The sequence below is a fragment of the Alligator mississippiensis genome, chromosome 3 (assembly GCF_030867095.1).
Source record: "Alligator mississippiensis isolate rAllMis1 chromosome 3, rAllMis1, whole genome shotgun sequence".
Lineage (NCBI taxonomy): Eukaryota > Metazoa > Chordata > Crocodylia > Alligatoridae > Alligator > Alligator mississippiensis.
The window spans coordinates 157666247-157683433 of NC_081826.1; the positions used below are offsets into that span (position 1 = coordinate 157666247).

The 17187-nt window shown below is 46.2% G+C and overlaps 1 protein-coding gene across 4 annotated transcripts in view; it reads right to left on the reverse strand.

Moving 5' to 3' along the window:
* PSD3 (pleckstrin and Sec7 domain containing 3) overlaps positions 1 to 17187 on the reverse strand; it is a 178920-nt gene that overhangs the window by 65155 nt on the left and 96578 nt on the right. The window lies entirely within an intron of this gene.

Genomic DNA, 17187 nt, shown 5'->3' on the forward strand with positions numbered 1-17187 from the left:
AAGGAAGGCTTGCACTACACCTATCACAGGACTGTTCTGGGAGTCCTCCCAACCACCAAGACCTTTGCCCCTTCCACAGCACTAGGGGCTGTCAGTTCCCCCACAGGCAGGCTGGAAGTGGCGTGCTACAGCAACCTGAAATGCCTCTCGTTGCTTCACTCATATGAGAGATCCTAACTCCACTTCCCTTTCTGGGAGGCCCCATGTTTTCTATCTGCCTTTGCACTGTCATCTGCACACCCCTCCATTCAGGGTGGGATGAGTATGCAGCTTTTCTCTGGAATACCCATGCCCCTGCTGCCCGACGGAGCAGCAGCAAGCTCTTTGGGCCCTAAAGGCTTGTTCTCCTTCTTCTTTATCCCTGCTTCACCCAAGGTCATTGAAACTTCAGTGTCCTATAGGAATCCTGCCAAGACAGGGTCTTTCATGCCTGGAAGCTACTGGAGGGTGTGGGGGAGGGCTCCTCCTTTCCCCAACCTTTCCTTCCACAATTGTACTTGCCCTTAGAGCAGAACCCCATCCACCCACCCGCTCCTGCAGCTCTCAGGATCTCAGGATCTCAGGATCTGGAATCTCAGGATTCACTACAAACATCTCCAGACTCGGCGTTCATGCCTCCAGAGATGATGCAGTCCACAGAACTTCCTACAGCACTCTCAAATTCTGCGGTACTTCCTGTGGAGTTTGAACACATAGGGAATGGAGAATGAGGCGCTGGAAGAGGAGAGAAGAAAGCAGGAAATCCTGAGACATTAAAGAGCAGGTAGAGAGGGAAGCTCAGCTGGTGTAGTGTTAGACAAACAAAACTAGCCACTCCCCGCCCCAAAATGCCTGTCTTCTCTCTAGCATGATTCCCCACAGTTCCCACTGACACAGATGTTGATCTAAAGGACACAGGGCTGGGTCACTGAATCCAGTCCTCTGCAAGCCAGCTGGGATCCCTCAGTGAGATGGATAGAGAGGGTCCTGAATGCCTAGATAAAAACTACTTAGAGGAGGAACCAGATTGTACCCTCCATGAAAATCAGAAGAGTTTTTTCCCCTTTCTAAAAGAGAAATTCTTAGACTCCCACAATAAATCATGCAGAATATCAACAGATCTCTATGAGAGTCAGCCACAGAGCACACAGGCCTCCCCACACTTCTCATTGCACTCCAAATCCAGTACCCTTATCTACTAGTGTACAGGGGAGGCCTTTGAGGTAACATCTTTGCAGTCCACTACCAACCACAAGTTATCTAAGCCACCTCCAGAAACCATTTACACATGACTTACCCATAAGAGATTATTTGCAGTAGTAGAATGGCTTTTAGAAAAGAAATGTTTCCTTGGAGGAAATTTTCAATGCAAGAAAACAGCTCCAGACAAACAGAGCAGCAGGTCCTGGCATGCACCACATAAATGGCCACAAATAATTCACTAGCCTAACTGCCCCCTGCTCAGCAGGCTATTTTTGCACTCAGATTTACAAGGCCACCTCCCAAACACCCTCAAACCAAAGTCACTATAATTATATTCCCCAAATAAAAAGCAGTCCCTGTGCATCAGAAAAAGCAATTTCATTATCAAGCACCAGCCAGATTAAATTGCGGCAGAATACCATCAATGATACCTACTGTAAGCCCTGATTCTGTCAGCCTTTGATAGGGGTACATGGCTCTGCACGAACAAGTCTGTGGATAGAGCTGGGTCCTTAACTCACCAGGTCATACTTGGTTTGTTCATAATGGGAAAGCCAGAAACAACATCAGTAACCTCTGAACACATTTTTTATGCAATGGGACATAGAAAACGTTTTATTTTTTGGCTCACACTCAAAAAGTGTTCGACATGGTCTCAAGATGATGCTTTTCAATACCCTAAATTCAGGGAATTCAGCTATTTTATCGCTTTCCCTGCCCTTCTGCTGCAAAAGAAATATCATTTTTTTCATCTTGAATGAACAACTAGATAGATTTTCCCAGTGCACTTTTCCCTCTGGGCAACCAACACTGCACCCTTAAAAATGAGCAGCATCCTACAATTTTGATTTGCATCTGCAAACATAGCTGCATCCAAAGTGGGTTTTTGGGGGGGAAGGGAGGAAGGGGTGGAAGGGTTGTAAATGTAAATACAGGTGCGAATTAAGGAAATTAGAAGGGTTCTCCTGAAGGAGAAAATTTGACGTTGCTGGAATGAGGGAAAATCTGAAGGAGTGTCCATCACAGATGACCTTGTGCTGCAGCAAGAAGCCAAAATCTGCCCCTAGAGCCACTCCAGACACCTATATTCAGGTCATTAAGAGATATTTCAAGGAAGTGCAAGTCAAAGGAACCAAACTCTTCAGCTGGTATAAATCAGCACAGCTCCAGCAAAGTCAAATGAGCTGCTCAAAGGATCTGAATTGTTTCTATGTTAGTGAAAGTCAGGGTGCTGACTTCTGTCATGGAGAACAACACAGCTTGACAGACATGATAATATAAGGAAGTGAACCTATTTCTGAAAGCTATAAATCACCAGCTCTGAAAATCAGACTTTAGGATATGTAGCTTGCACCCAAAATCAGAAGGCACTTAAGTCTAGTCATTCTCACCAAAGTGAAGAGTCCACACAGCCCCTACCTTCCTATGCTTTTAACCCCTCACTTAGAGCTTGCCTCTGCCACAGTGCCTTCAACAAACCGAGGCAGACTGAGCTGAGAAACCTGGGCTTATTGTACAATCACTTGTTCATTCTGCTGGACCACCCTCCTCTCCCATCAACCTGTGGGGTTTTCCCTGTGGAACAAGTAGCAGGGATGGGCCCTGGTTGGTGGTCCCAGGCACCGCCGTCAAACAAATAGCAAACACCACAGAAAAAAAACTCAGCCAGTATCTGTGTGTGCACTTTGAACAGGCCAGATTAACTGGAGTTTTGCTTGAAATAGAAGCCTATGACGTGTTTTTGCAGACTGCTGATTACAACTCAGGGAAACACCAACAATTTTAAGTAAATGCACGTATCCCCCAGAGAAAGATTTCCCTTCAAGAGCTGTTTTGTATTTTGAGTTTTTTTTTAATCTAAGCACTGCAGTGGATTCTGTTGGGTGAACAAGCATATTTAATGAGTGTTTTAACTACAGCCCCCAAAAAATAATCAGCAATCAACTGTTGTTGGGGAGGTGATATTATAGAGATATTAAGAGAACGATTTCTAAGGTCTGCTGACCAGTTGGAGGTTGATGACCTAAATTAAATCTTAATGTCTCTGGCTGTCGACCACATACGCAGCAAACACTGCTTCTCGAAAACAACTACTTTGTCTGCTGCAAGCACAAGCAACCAGGTAAAGGCCCACACAAAGATGACAGCAGGTTTCATGCATGATGGATATCCATATAGTTTTCTGACATTCTCTCTCTCCCTCTCTTCATGACTTCCACCAATCCTCACCCAACTACAGCACATTATAGCAAATGGTTACAGAACACCCAGTCTGATCCTGCTCCCAGAAAAGTCAAGGACAACACCCACTCTATTCCCCCTGAGCTCTGTGCAGAACAATCAGACCCACTGTTTCATTTTGGGTTAAAATGAAGGGTATATGTATACCGAGTATGCACCTGAATCCAATTAGGAAGGTACAGGAGACCCTGGAGCCAATTCTGATACTGCATACACCCAACAATTTACATCAGTAAATAAATCTCTTGAAGTCATAGCATAACACTGGTGCAAGAAAAGAATCAGACTTCAGGCGCTTCCATCTTCTGGGAGCCACTACTCCTTAAACCAAAACAAGTTGCTATTATAAAGTGCAATAGCATTTAGAGGAAGGTAAGCAGGGAGGGGAACACAGAATTATCTGCCACCATCACAAAAACAAACTTCTTTGGCATGAAAGAGTATTTCACATGCAAAATTACTCCCTTGAAAAGCTGTTGAGCCACAAACCAACTAACCCTGTTCCCCATCCCACAGGAACATCATACTGCAGACCAAACTGATTTTGATTTATACTGGACACGTCTACGTGAGACATTTACTGTGGAGTAGACTAATTTGTTCTGCAGTAAACAACTCGCATCTACACGTGTGGCCTTGTAAATACGAGTATTATCCTGCTGTGGAGTTTTTTACTCCACAGCAAAGCACATGTAGATGCTGCACCAGCTGGCTGGGGCACAAACGTGCTTCAGTGCATGGACTGCCTGCTGGCTAGCCCCACATTGGAGCACCCTAGTGCCCCAGCCAGCCCCTTCACAGCATGTTCAGCAGGGAGGGAGCAGATCTGGGCTAGTAGGCTGACCCCAGTGCCCCCTTCCAGCTGGGACTGCTCTGTCCCAGCTCACCATATTGCAGTCCTGGGTGCAGGTTCAAATGATGTGCCCAGGAACAATAAACTCAGGAGCAATTAGGAACTCCAGAGTTATTGTTTTCCATTAACTGAACATGTAAATGCACCCACTGACAAGGGCATAATCTGCAGGAGAATAATTCCATTAGCTTGATGACTACATTCTAATATCCCCTACATATACTTACTCAGTGCGACTTATGCTTTAAAAAGTACTGCCACATTATCTAACACCAAAATTATCATCAAATCAAAAGCTACCAACTGCAACTCAAGAGAACTTAACACAGCATTGGAAAAAGAAAATAAACCCTCATATACTAAAAATCTAGGCATTGCCAACAGAGCCTACTCAAACAATTCGGAAACCAACCCTTTGGAGTTGAACCACAGAAGGTAACAGCTTAGACCAACGCAAGAACAACCTTGACTCTGCACCTATGAGAAACAAATCACAGTAATGACAAAATCTGAATGAAGCACATGATCCATTAAGCCTCCTCACACCACTGTGCATAAAGACTTGTTCTGGCTCACATGCTGAGCAGAACTCACCAAAACAGGGCTGCTTTTGCAACGGCTTGAGTTGCCAGGCCTCCTAACAGTTGCAGCACAAAAGCCATAGCACCAGGGCTGGATTTATGACATTTCTGCACTCTCCAAATTCTGCATTCTTGTGGGAGCCAAACTGGCCTGTGGCTTAAATTAGGGCAACTCCAGGTAAACTGCATGATATCACCTTACAGCAGGCTCTGCAGAACTACTTTGAAGCTGCCTGGAATCCCTTACAAGGTTCTTTGGGTGAATCTGATATCTTTTATTAGACCAACCCAAATAGTTGGAAAATAGTTATTAAGCAAGCTTTCGGGTTCAAAAACCCTTCATCAGGGCTGGCTTCTTTACTTTTCATTCCATCCAGGAAGAGCACACACCAACTGCTGAAACTTCCTTAGCCTGACAAAGGGTTTTTGAACCCGAAAGCTTGCTTAATAACTATTTTCCAACTATTTGGGTTGGTCTAATAAAAGGTATCAGCTTCACTCAAGGAACCTTGTCTGCCTATGTCCTTAGACCAACACGGCTACAACCTACACCCCTGGAATCCCTTACAGCACTCCTTGCTATAGATCAGGGGTCAGCAACATTTTTGGACAGAGTACCAAAAACACTTACAACCTCGATTTGTAAGATGTTGGCATGTCAGGGTTGGATAGCAGGGGAGCTATAATTTTTGTTGTGGCAGCACAGCCCCAGCCCCTTCCCTACCATCTGCCCCAAGGCCAAGCAAAATGCCTTTGCATGCCATGCTCTGGCACCTGTGCCAGGGGTCGCCTACCCCTGCTATAGATGTACTGTAACAGGGAGCCAGAGGTCCTGTTACTAAAAAGGGGGAAACACCGCTGACTGGACTGCTATGGGCAGGAAAGAGCTGAAGACCTAAGCAGCAGTGGGGAGGACAGAGGGGATCATCAGCCCTAAGTGAAAACACTTGCAGGAACCCGTGACTCACCTAACTCAGAAAAGGCGGCAACCAGGAGATAGATAAGGAGGGACGACTTGGAGGCAGGCCTGAATTGGCTGGGAGCAGACCTCTCCAGAGGGAAAAAGCAGTCACTAGAGCAGCCACCCAAGGAGCCTTGCAGAAGCTGGGACACCTCCGGTAGAGGGATGAGAACTCAGGGCAGGATGGCTCTGACATTTACCCAGAATGATTAAGGCAATAACCTGCCTTTATGGTATAGTTAAACCTGGAAGACTGGGCATAGCTACAAAAGGGGTAAAGAAGAAAGCAGAGATAGGATCCCCAAAGAGGCCCACCTAACTGAACTGCACTAAGGGGCAAGGATATTAGTGATGAAAAAGGCACAAGGGCATGGGCCCTGCCAGAGCCACTGGCAGTCTAGAGGGCTGGGCCCAGAAGCCAAGGTCCCAGACAGTAGGGTTAAGGCAAGAGAACCCAGATAGATAAAAGAAGCCAAGGCCAAGAGAGCTTAGACTCCTACACGGACCCTGAGGTCTGAAGGGACAAGCAATGAGTGGGGCAAATAGCTCTGTTGTAATAACAACTGGAAACACCTGTGAGGTATGGGTGTGGCTGCCGGGCAGGTCCGAGACCACAAATACAGCCTGTAAGGCATCTTGTGTTCAAGGACACCAACAGAAAGTGACCTGGTCTCCCAACCTTTTCTTTCCAAACAACATCAAGGTATGGCTGGCGAGTGAGGGGGAAGGGCCCAAGTGACTGGAGAAGCCAGGAGTCAAGTGATTGCCAAAGGACACTACAGCACCACTCAATCCCTGTCCTACCATATGTACCCTACCAGACTCACATTTCCCTAGCCTTGGGCTCACCTCTCAGAAGTGTAGCAAGCTCCTTCAGTGCCCTGGGCAGAGGGGAGTGGAAAGGGAAAGGGGAAGAGATATTATGCCACTTGCTGGAGAGCCAGGGTGGTGAAGTCTTGCCTGAAATAGCCCTTGCTCTCTACACTCTGCTGGCAGCTGCCACTACTGCAGCCGCTGCTATAGTAGTAGAGCAGGGGTGGGCAATTATTTTGGGCAAAGGGCCACTTACTGAGTTTCGGCAAGCCACTGAGGGCCACATGACAGGCAGCCAGGGCAGATTAATATTAATTTTCTAAACTTTTTAGGGGTTCTGTGGGCTAGATAGAATGGCCTGGCGGGCCGCATTTTACCCACCCCTGTAGTAGAGGCTCAAGCTGTTGTGGCTGGGGGACAGGGTCACTGCACACTGGCTGAAACAGCCCCATCTTCTTAGGAGCAGCCACTCTGGTGCCCCCTCTAAATCAGCACCCAGGACTGGTGACCAATTCACCCCCCTAAATAAGTTACTGCCACTTTCTATAACTTCCCTACACTTGGGCCTACAAAATGGAGTAGCTTGGGGTCATTGATGATGCTCCTGTTCCAAAAGGACTCTCTCTGCCTTGCCCCTTCCCCCTGCAGGATTCCAATGTGCCAGCAGCACACTGGGACCAAAGGCAGCTCTTCACGGCTTACCCAGCTCCTATGAAAAACTGACACCTCTGATCATCTGCAGAAACATGACCTTGCAAAGGAAACTAAATGTTCTCTTTAACAGCAACCATCCAAAGGAAAACATCAAGATGCAAGTAGTAACCCAATGTTCTCGTTCAAAAGGAAAATAATTTAAGTAGGTCAGAGAGAATAGCCTGGTGTCATTTTAAAAGCATGACAACTAGCAGAATGCAGGAATACTGAAGATTTATATAGCAATAATTCCAAATCCAATGGAAATAGTGTTTTCTTTCTTTCTTTTTTTTAAATATGGTATAAATTATATTCCTACTCCTCCTTCCCCTGAGTTGCAGTACAGAACTTAAATTTCGAGCAGATCAGTGGGTGGAAGATCAAAGAATATTTTTCAGATTTTGTTTTCTACCCACGTGGAGGTGGGAGTAAGATGTCACAGGGACCAAAATGTATGTGTGACATTGTATTAGAGATTTCCCAGCTCTGAAAAATCCCAGAATTCTGGTCTTAAAGTGACAGCACGTGCTATTTCCAAATAAGACCATACGTATTTTCTGAACTGACAACCAGTGATAAAGAGGCCTTAAAGGGAAGCTTTACATGTTCATCATGCATGCTTTCTAAAAGGACCCAGGATTACAATCATTAAGCCTGTTTGTAACTGAAAGCTTTTGTTATTTACCAGAATGGGAAAGCTGTGTACTTCTACCTGAAGAAGTCCACTTAAATGATCATTCCTTAGACTATACCTTAAGAAGACTTTAAACAGATATTACCAAGATGCTGCTAAGCATGTATGTACTACTTCTGGACACCACCAAAAACCACATCCCATCAACATGCTCCTGCTGAGCACATGACAGACCCAGAAATGAGGTTGCCATACTGCACCTCAGTTCTTGAAAGCAGCAGTGGGGGGCTGATGGGACTCAGAGGGGGTTCCCTGCCCCATTTCTGGGTTTGGGCATGCAGGGGAAGAGTGAGAAGTCATTGCCTGCTTTTCAGCAGCATCATAGACTTACCCTTAATTCACTCACTCTCTCTTTCTTTGTTTTATCGCCTACAGATTCAAAGAAAGGTTAAGGTATATTGTGCTCGGTGCTGCATAACACACGTAGTGAGAAGCTATTCCTTCCCCAGAGCGTGTTAGATAAGGGTAAGAGGGGAAAGAGTAGCTCTGATGACAGACAGCAGATTAGTGAGTACAGGGAGAACTAGAGCCCTGGTCTCCCCACTCCTAGGCCAGAGGCCCCTACCCACTGGGCCACACTTGGAACATAAAAGAAGAGTTTATGTATTTCTATACAAGCATGAAAGATCATTTGGTAAACTGTAGAGGTCATTGTTCAAAAGGCTTTATTTTATGTATTCAGGAACATAAAGCTGGTAGATAATATTACACTTTTGCAGTTGGCTTACATTGATTTCCTAGACACAATGCCTGGGCTTATCTGCCTTGAGATTTTCTGACTAGAAGCCCAGGAATTTGGAAACAAAACAACGTAGAAACATTTGACAATCTCCCAACGATCTATCTGAAAATCAGCGACAACAAAAGCTTGGAAATCTCTCTCTCACGGCCAGGTTCTTCCAGCCCCGTCATGTCTGCATTTCAACAAGGCTACTCTTAGGCTAGGGACAGACATTCAAAAAGCCTGAGCCTGAATTGATTCAATCGTTGCAGGTTACTCTAATCTGCAGAGATTGAACCGATTTGCAAGCGGATAGACATTCACTTTTAATTCTGGAAATGCAGGCACATGCCTGCAGTGGCTCAGGCCAGAAGCCCAGGGGCGCTACAGCAGCCCTCCCTTCCCTTCCACAGGGAAGCTGACCTGAGCGAGGGAGAGCAGCCAGACCCAGGCAGGCCTGAGTATGACTGAGGAGAGGTTTAAACCCCCACCTTGGCCTGCAGGGTATGGAGGGTGGGGGAAGAGGGAGTGTGGCCAGATGAGGGCATGGCCAGAACCCTGTGGCAACTGCTACGCTCTGCGTCCACCAGCCCCTCCGAGCCAGCCTGGGTAACCTGTGACCCAGGCAGCCACCACCTGTGCAGCCAGGCTGCTTTCGCTGAGCTACAGCCGCTGGGGAGGGCTGTGCCACTGCGAGCTGGCTCAGCCATGCAGTTGCCTTGGCTGGGGGCCGAGCAGGGCAGGCCCAGGACATGGGGGCGGGGTCATCCCCAGTGGCTGCAACTCAGTGACAACTGCTCCAGGCCAGGCAGCGCTGCACAGAGCCCCCCTCCACACCCCATGGCAGCAGGGGGGGAGGGGTGGCAGGAGGAGGTGAGCTGTTCTGCCCCAGCTATTGTCCTCTGCTGGGAGGGAGGGGGAAAATCAACCCCCTCGCTGCCCTCTTAGCCTTAATGGTGCCATGATGCCAGGACGGCTGCAGCCCATGCCGGTGGCACAGGGAAGGGAGGGGGGAATAAACCCCCTCCTGGGCACCCTGACAGAAGCTGCTGACCCTCTCCCTCCCTCTCCCCTCCAGCAGTGGGGATGTGGCCAAATGCCATCCCAGCACAGCCTCATTAATTCCTCCCTCCGTTCCTTCTGCCCCTGGGGACCGCAACCCAGCCACCCCCTCTGCCTCCACCCACAAACAGGCAAACCCCAACTGCTGCAGGGGCGGGAAGGGAGTGAAGGGGAAGGAGAGAAAAATTAACCCTTTCCCCACCCACTTTGCCTTAATGGCAGAGCATGCTAGGATGCTGGAGGACTCTGGTTTAGCTTGAACCAGGAAGGGGTCTGAGACAGAAGTTCCATAAACCAGTTTAACTCAAATCAGTTAAGTCTGATACTACATTCAACCAGGTTTATCTTAAACCAGTTTCAGCTTTTTTGAAACTTGTTTATGTGCACTAAGGTTCTGTTCTGTTACAGGTTTAAACCAGTTTCTGATCACTTAAACCAGTTTATGTGCAACTTCTGTCCCTAGCCTTACAGTAAGGAACTCATTGACATAGGGGTATCGCAATCTTGCTCATCAGAAACTACCAAAACAATGCATGCTAATTATAACACAATTATTTATATCATTTTACACTTTGCAGTCCTTTGTTGTAAACAAACAGGTTTGCTTTACTTGATAAAGGTTCCTGAGGGTTATAAATTGCACAACTTAAAAACCCACAAACTGCAGGAAAATAAGGATTAAACTGAGAGGAGCACTGGCAGCAGACAAAGGGCAGAGTTAAGGTTGCCTGGGTGTGACTTCAGTTGCTGAGGTGGTGTTGCATTAAGGCAATGGAACAGCGCATGTTTGAAAGTGTTGGTACAATGACAATGTACGTAGGTGGATGGTTTAACTCTGCATTTTCTAGCTTGTACGTGTCTGAGTTCGCATTATTACCCCTCAGCAGACTGAAATGATTTTCTGCAAGGGATCTTCCATACTTGAATGAGGAAGGACAAGTCTTAGAATGTGGACTAGAAATCCTGCCCCCACTAAGGGAAAAATTGCCATGGCTTTGCAGAAGATTAAACATCTCCACTGGGCAGAGGAGGGATGGGGGAGGTAAAATAAGCTGTCTAGTGTAGAGGCTTGTGGCTGTTCTCCTTTGCAATCCACCTTACTTCCTATAACAACAGAGGTATTGCAGGTCTCTAGGGACTCCTGCTGTAATCCAGTGGTTCTCAGCTTCTTCCCTACTGGCACTCCACTAGGGCTCCCTTCTCATCGAGCTGTAAATTAGTCAGCCTCCCCTTTCCATTTAGCAATAGCAAAAGGGTTGTGACCCCTCACTGAAGAATCTGCACTGTAAACAAAGGGAAGGAGTGCAGAGACTACAAATGAAAGCAATTAATGCATGCACAGAAGTATAGCCGGCATGATTTCCTCTGTGTAAATAAGAGAGGAGTGATGGAAGGACTACGATCTCGCCCCCTTTCTCCATTTAGCCACCTGAAATGACTGGACTGGATCAAGCTAGATGCCAGTAATTCTGTTTTAATCAAGTGTTTGCTTTGGAGGGTTGGAAAAGAACATGCTAGACAGAAAGACAAGAGACAAAAACAAATCCTTAATTAAAGTGCAAGGAGCTGACAGCAAAATGAGATAAACACTACCTTGCAGCTTCCATAGGAAATTGCACATCCAGGGAAGTCTAATCGAGTATTCATATGATTTAGGAAATTAACGAGCAAGATTTTCAAAAGAGCTCCGCACCCAGTCATTCCTCCTTAAGAATTGGCTACTACATTGAGATGCCTCTGTAGGAACTGAACTAGAGGTGGTGGAAGAGTGGTTAAGGCCTGTCACTCTAGCTCTAGAGACATGAATTCAAATCCTGCTCTGGGCTTGTGCCAAAGTCCATCCCCTGTAGCTTCCAGCTGTAAATGGAAACCTGGTCATTCAGGCTGGGGAGTGAAAAGTGGTTGGACGCAATGTAACCACATCCCCACTTTGTATGCCACTGGAACTGGTGTGCTTTAACCACACTAGCTCAGAAGGACTTGCAGTGGGAGTTTAACTAGCCTTGAAAATGGCCTTTGAAAAATCTTTCACTAAATATTGTTGAGCATTTATCCAATCGGTCCATGTCTCTTCTATATATGGAACAGTATGGCTGCCATTGTCATCTGCTGAGGTCTTGACAAATTCATGGTTCACATAACAAGACAGATAGGTCAATATGAAATAGTTTTATAATGGTCCCCTCCACCCATCCACAGGTTGTCTCACAACAAATGTCCCCAGTTCTCCATCTCTAGGAACATTATATCAGTGACCACACAGGTCCAGAGAAGATTATGTGCAATCACAGGTTCTACGTACCCAGGGGTCATCTTAGCTCATGGTCCCAAAACTGAATGTTTTTCCCTAGAATGAAAGCCTAATTGTTTCCTTTTAAAGCCATGCTTCCTGGGTTCGGATCAGCCGTGCCTCTGTATTGAAATGATTGCTCATACCGTCCCCCTATGGGTGAGATAGGTATTTTTCCTCTCCACATAACAGAAGTCTTCTAAAACCTTTGCACCTCATTTGTTGGAGGTGGAGCACTTGCACATTGTGACAGCTCTTCATTTGTTATCGCAGGATGACACAAAACTCCATTTTACAAATGCAGCTTCCTTGACACAAATCATTCAATGTGGTAATGAGCTGTAGCAGCAGAACAGACCCACGGCCTATTTAGTCCACTAGCCCACCTCTGAGAGCAGCCCCAATGAGCATTTCATAGGAAACTGTCACAGCACCAAAATGCCCTTCTTTGTATAGAACTGTGATTTAGGAGAACTGTTTTCTTAGTCTCTAGTTTAGCGGTGTTCACCCAGGCGGTCCTAGCACCCCAGTTACCGTGAGATGCCCTCAGGGCTGCTGCAATACAGGTACTGCCACTGCAGCCAGGTAAGACTGCCCCATGTGCAGGGCTGTGGCATGCATATGACCCCACTGTATTAGAGCTCTCTGATAACCCTAAAACAAACCAGAGAACTGGCACAAGTTGTAGTCCTTCCTGGTGTGCCCCCCTCTTCCTTTCACACTCCTCCTGGAAAAAGGGGCTAAGGGCTACAACCTCAACCAGCTGTCCTGTCTGCCTTAAGGTTATCAGAGAGACCTAATGCTGGAGAAGCATGGACATGTGCCACAGCCCTTTCCGGTCTGGCTGTGCAGCAGGCACACAGGGCAGTTTTACCTGGAGGCAGCAGCGCCCAGCTGAGAAGCACCAAGGTAAGCTAAGGCAGCACAAACAGTGGCTTTCAGCTGGGAACACCACATCATTCAAAAAAGTGGTAGAGGGGTGCCATAACTCTGAAAAGATTGAGCTCTCTAGGCAGATCATCCCGAGTTAAACTCGCCCTCTTTTTAAACCAGAAAAAAAGCCCCTTTGACTTTCCATGTATAGAAGCCAGATGTTTTCCTTTCCATATCACTAGTCATTCTTATGGTGCTTCTGTAAGCCATTGTGTCAGGTCTGGTGTGCTTATAGCTTGGTTCCTGCATCCCCAGATACCTGGTATGAACAAGACAATCAATTTATACAAGAGCAGCATATTTTTTTCACTTCTGCTATGCACAGCCAGATAACTTATTGATTCTGTGACTACTGCCGCACAGGCAGCAGAACACTTCCAAGGATATGTAGGACCTCAGTCATGCCACTTTAAATCTCAAAGTTCCATGAACTCTGGGGAATTGCATCACTGGAAAGATGATATGAGCAAAAGCTCCTGTAAGATGCACTGTATAGATGTACTGTCTGTTCAAATCTTTCCTCATCCAGGTGTCCATTCCAAGCCAGCCACAATCTCCACCCCATTAAGTAAGATGGGAAGAACATTTTGCTCACAAGCCCCAAGCTCAGAAATCCTGATAGCCATCAGTCTGAACTGAGATTTTGAATTGCTCCTCACATCATACTGCCAGCCATCTGCCATACTATTGACCAGTTTAAGGTGGGTTCGTCAGAGCACTCTGAATCTTCTTGCCTACCCGCATCCCTGCATGTACAGTAGCTACCCCGAATGCCAAGTATGTCTGCACTGAAGCTTGGTCCCTTAGGTTTTTCCATTTATTATCAGCCTGTCACTTTTCCAGAGTTGTAAATTTGATGTAGTTGTCTGATTCTGGATCTGCTCTGAGAGCAAGCTGAACATCTATCTATACGAAGGCATCATCATGCAGGTGGGAGGGGGAAGACCACAGAAAAAGTCATAACTGATATTTAATATTCATTATAGAGGAACTTTTTTAGACTTACAAGGATGGAGGAAGTAGAAAATGTACTGTTTCAATGGGCTGAGCATGACACACTGCCATGAATTCAGGATTGACCTGTCTTATAACAGTCTGATAGAAGGCAACATGGCTTGTGTGTTTGGTGTATAACTGCTCAAAGGGGGAAGGATTTCCACAAGCTTCAACACCTTTGAAAAATTCAATCAGGGAAAAAAAGTTCATCCCTGTCAAGGACTGTACAGGCCTGATTCTCTTTTCAACTCATATCAGGTAGCTCTGAGGACTACAAAGAAGCAGTTCTTGATTTAAGCATGTGAGAAGAGAATCACAACGTAGAGTCCCAAGTTGCTATTACACAGAGGTCTGGCAACAGGAGGAGGCCCCAGAGCAGTTGTCAGTGATATCTGTACCTGCTGGAAGGCCTCTGTCCACTAACAGGGCTCTGTGAAGGAGCCTTGAGATAAAGGAGGAACAGCACCATTTCTGTTCTACATTAGTTGCTGATGGCAGCTGGAAGGTATGTGTGACAGACGGTCTTACTGGAGCAAAGATGAAATACAAGGGAAGCCAAACGTCTCTCCCTGCCTAGTAAAGTACCAAATGGATAAATACCGCAATTGAATCCAGTGAGGAACCTGGCTTTGCATCTTAGTTATGCTTGCCTTTGTGATATCTATCATTAAAGACAAAGCATGTCAGACCTGGCAAATAGGTGGGGGAGAAGGGGGGTGACGAGGAGAGATGGATCTTTCTATGGGCTGAGATATCACAGTAAAACTCTACTCAGTGTTAATGAGCAAATACACATAAGACACAAGGTGTTGGAGCTCATATCTTCATTTCTCTTTTCAATTTCCAAGAATCATTAAACCTCAGCTCCTGAACTGCTATCAAAGAGACTTGCACCGTAACTACAAAACTGTTTATCAAAGCATCCGGCTTGTCGGAGAAAGCTTAATAAAACAAGAGACCTCTCTCACAGGATCCCACCTCAGAGATCTTCTAAGGCAGATAACAATGTGGGTATGAGCCAGTTCCTAAGAGTATAACCATGCAACCCAGAGAGCAGCAAACCTGAGGTCTGCAAACCAAAGACTGCTCTTTGCAACACAGACAAAAATAAACAGGCTGGCCCACATTCTGCTCTCTGCTGTACTGGGGCTTGACCAAGCATATTCAAAAGCAAGATGCGATTTCTACTTGCACCTCGGCCATTCCAGACACCTGGTGGAAATGCAAGATTTGTAACTCTAACAGTGTCTCAATCTGTGGATCTTGCCAAGCCATTTCAGACCCCATTTTTCAGTCTATGTAAGGGACAGCTTCCTAGAGTCCTGGATGGATGTTTCTCAAGACTTTAATTTTCTTTTTCCTTTAAGCCTGTCTTCTACTAACCATTGATTCAGGGCTTGATTGTGCCTACAAATACAGCCCATGTAAGAAGAATCACTGAGTTCAATGTCACAAGGAGAGCAGAGAATCGTGACTCAGAGAAGCCCAATTCCTTCCCTGACCCCTGCTGCATTAATAAGAGGTGGGCGTCTGGTGTGTGAAAACCCAGTCATGGTTGCCAGAGAGCTGTGGCATTGCTCCACCTTGTGGTGATGGCACATCTCTACCAGAATAAAAACATCAAGGAAGAACGGAGGCAGGAGAAAGCAAGGTGGGGAGGAAGTGTTTCGGGGTTCTCGGTGGGACACAAAATCTGCTTTTAACCGAGAGAGATTGAGAGCAGTGCAGAGCAGTCATTGCAAGAGTGAAACAAAACATCTTGCTGCATCAGAGCCGGTGCACACAGTGCTTCTAAGTGTTAAGCTGACAGCTGCAGATTTGGTTATCTTAACAGCAACGCTACCACCAGTCAGATTCATTAAGACACAAAAATGACATGAGTTAAATCCCCATCTGAGCCAGGGTAGGGTCTCAGGAGAGCATGAGGGGTAATAGTGGCCCTACGCCATCTTTCTGCCCATCCGTTACACACACCGCTCAACCCAGGGCCTCCAACACAAGTCAAAGCACATAAAAGACACTGCTGCACTTGTGTTTCTCCTTCTCTCTTCCTGTGACATGCTGTGAAGTGATTTATTTCTATTGTCATAGGGGTTTGCAAGAGGGACTAGAGTAACATTCTTGTGGACCCTTGGGGCAAATTTTTTTTTACATGGCTGTCTGAACCACCTTAATGGCCTGGAAGTTTCCTTCCAGTCCTACGTTCCTATGAAAGGGAGTGGGGGCAGTGGCAGGAAATGCAGGAGTGCAATGCCTTCTGACCCACCAGCTCTAGTCCCCAAAACATACCCGAGCTGGCTCCATGACATTCCTTGTGCTGAGCTGGGCTGCCCACAAAGTCCACTGTTCCAGCTTCATGGCTACCCAATGAAAGGAGTTTGAAGATTAGTGCTGAAGATCAGTGGTGTAGGCCAAAAACTAGCTCAACCTATTATTTTTGCTGTTCTATGAGCAGAAAACAGAGCAGGTGAGCACAACAGGAACCTTCCTCTCTCACATTAAGTGTGCTATTTCAGTGCAACCCTAGAGACCAGTTTGGTCAAGGAGGACCTCTAATTAGTCTGCAAAGGAATCCCACTGCTCCTCTCAACAGCATGTGAAATCAGCTTCCTTGGAAACATTCTTTTGGCGATGTTCCAGCTGAAAATAACTCAGGTTAGGTTTAAAACAAAAAAGGAAGGGGGAGAGTGAGGAGAGGGCTACACAAAGCCAGAAGGAGCCAATACCAAGTCTCTACCACGTGACCGGAGAAAAGGGCCTCAGACCTTAACTAGGTAGTGCACTCAACATTTCTGTCAGGCCGGATCCAAGGTCGACTGAAGATCATTGGAGTCTTTCCACTGATTCAACAGGCTTTGAATCAGACCCTAGTACAAGATTCTTTTATTTGCCCCCTGCCAAACATTTCATAAGCTCTAGAGCAAGCCTTCTCATCATCATTCAAACAGCTTGATGCTTTCTGCCAGCACACAGACAAAGGAAAGGAAGCGTTCCCATTCTCATTGATAAATGAAATGAGATTCAACCTGCTTAGACTCTTTTGCAGTTATTCAGATTTAACTAGGGGCATAAATTAAACAAGCAAATGGAAGAAAAAGAAGCTCCATACCAGAACATGCTTTATGTAATTTAAAATTACATCTTCTACTCTTGTGCGAATACCCCTA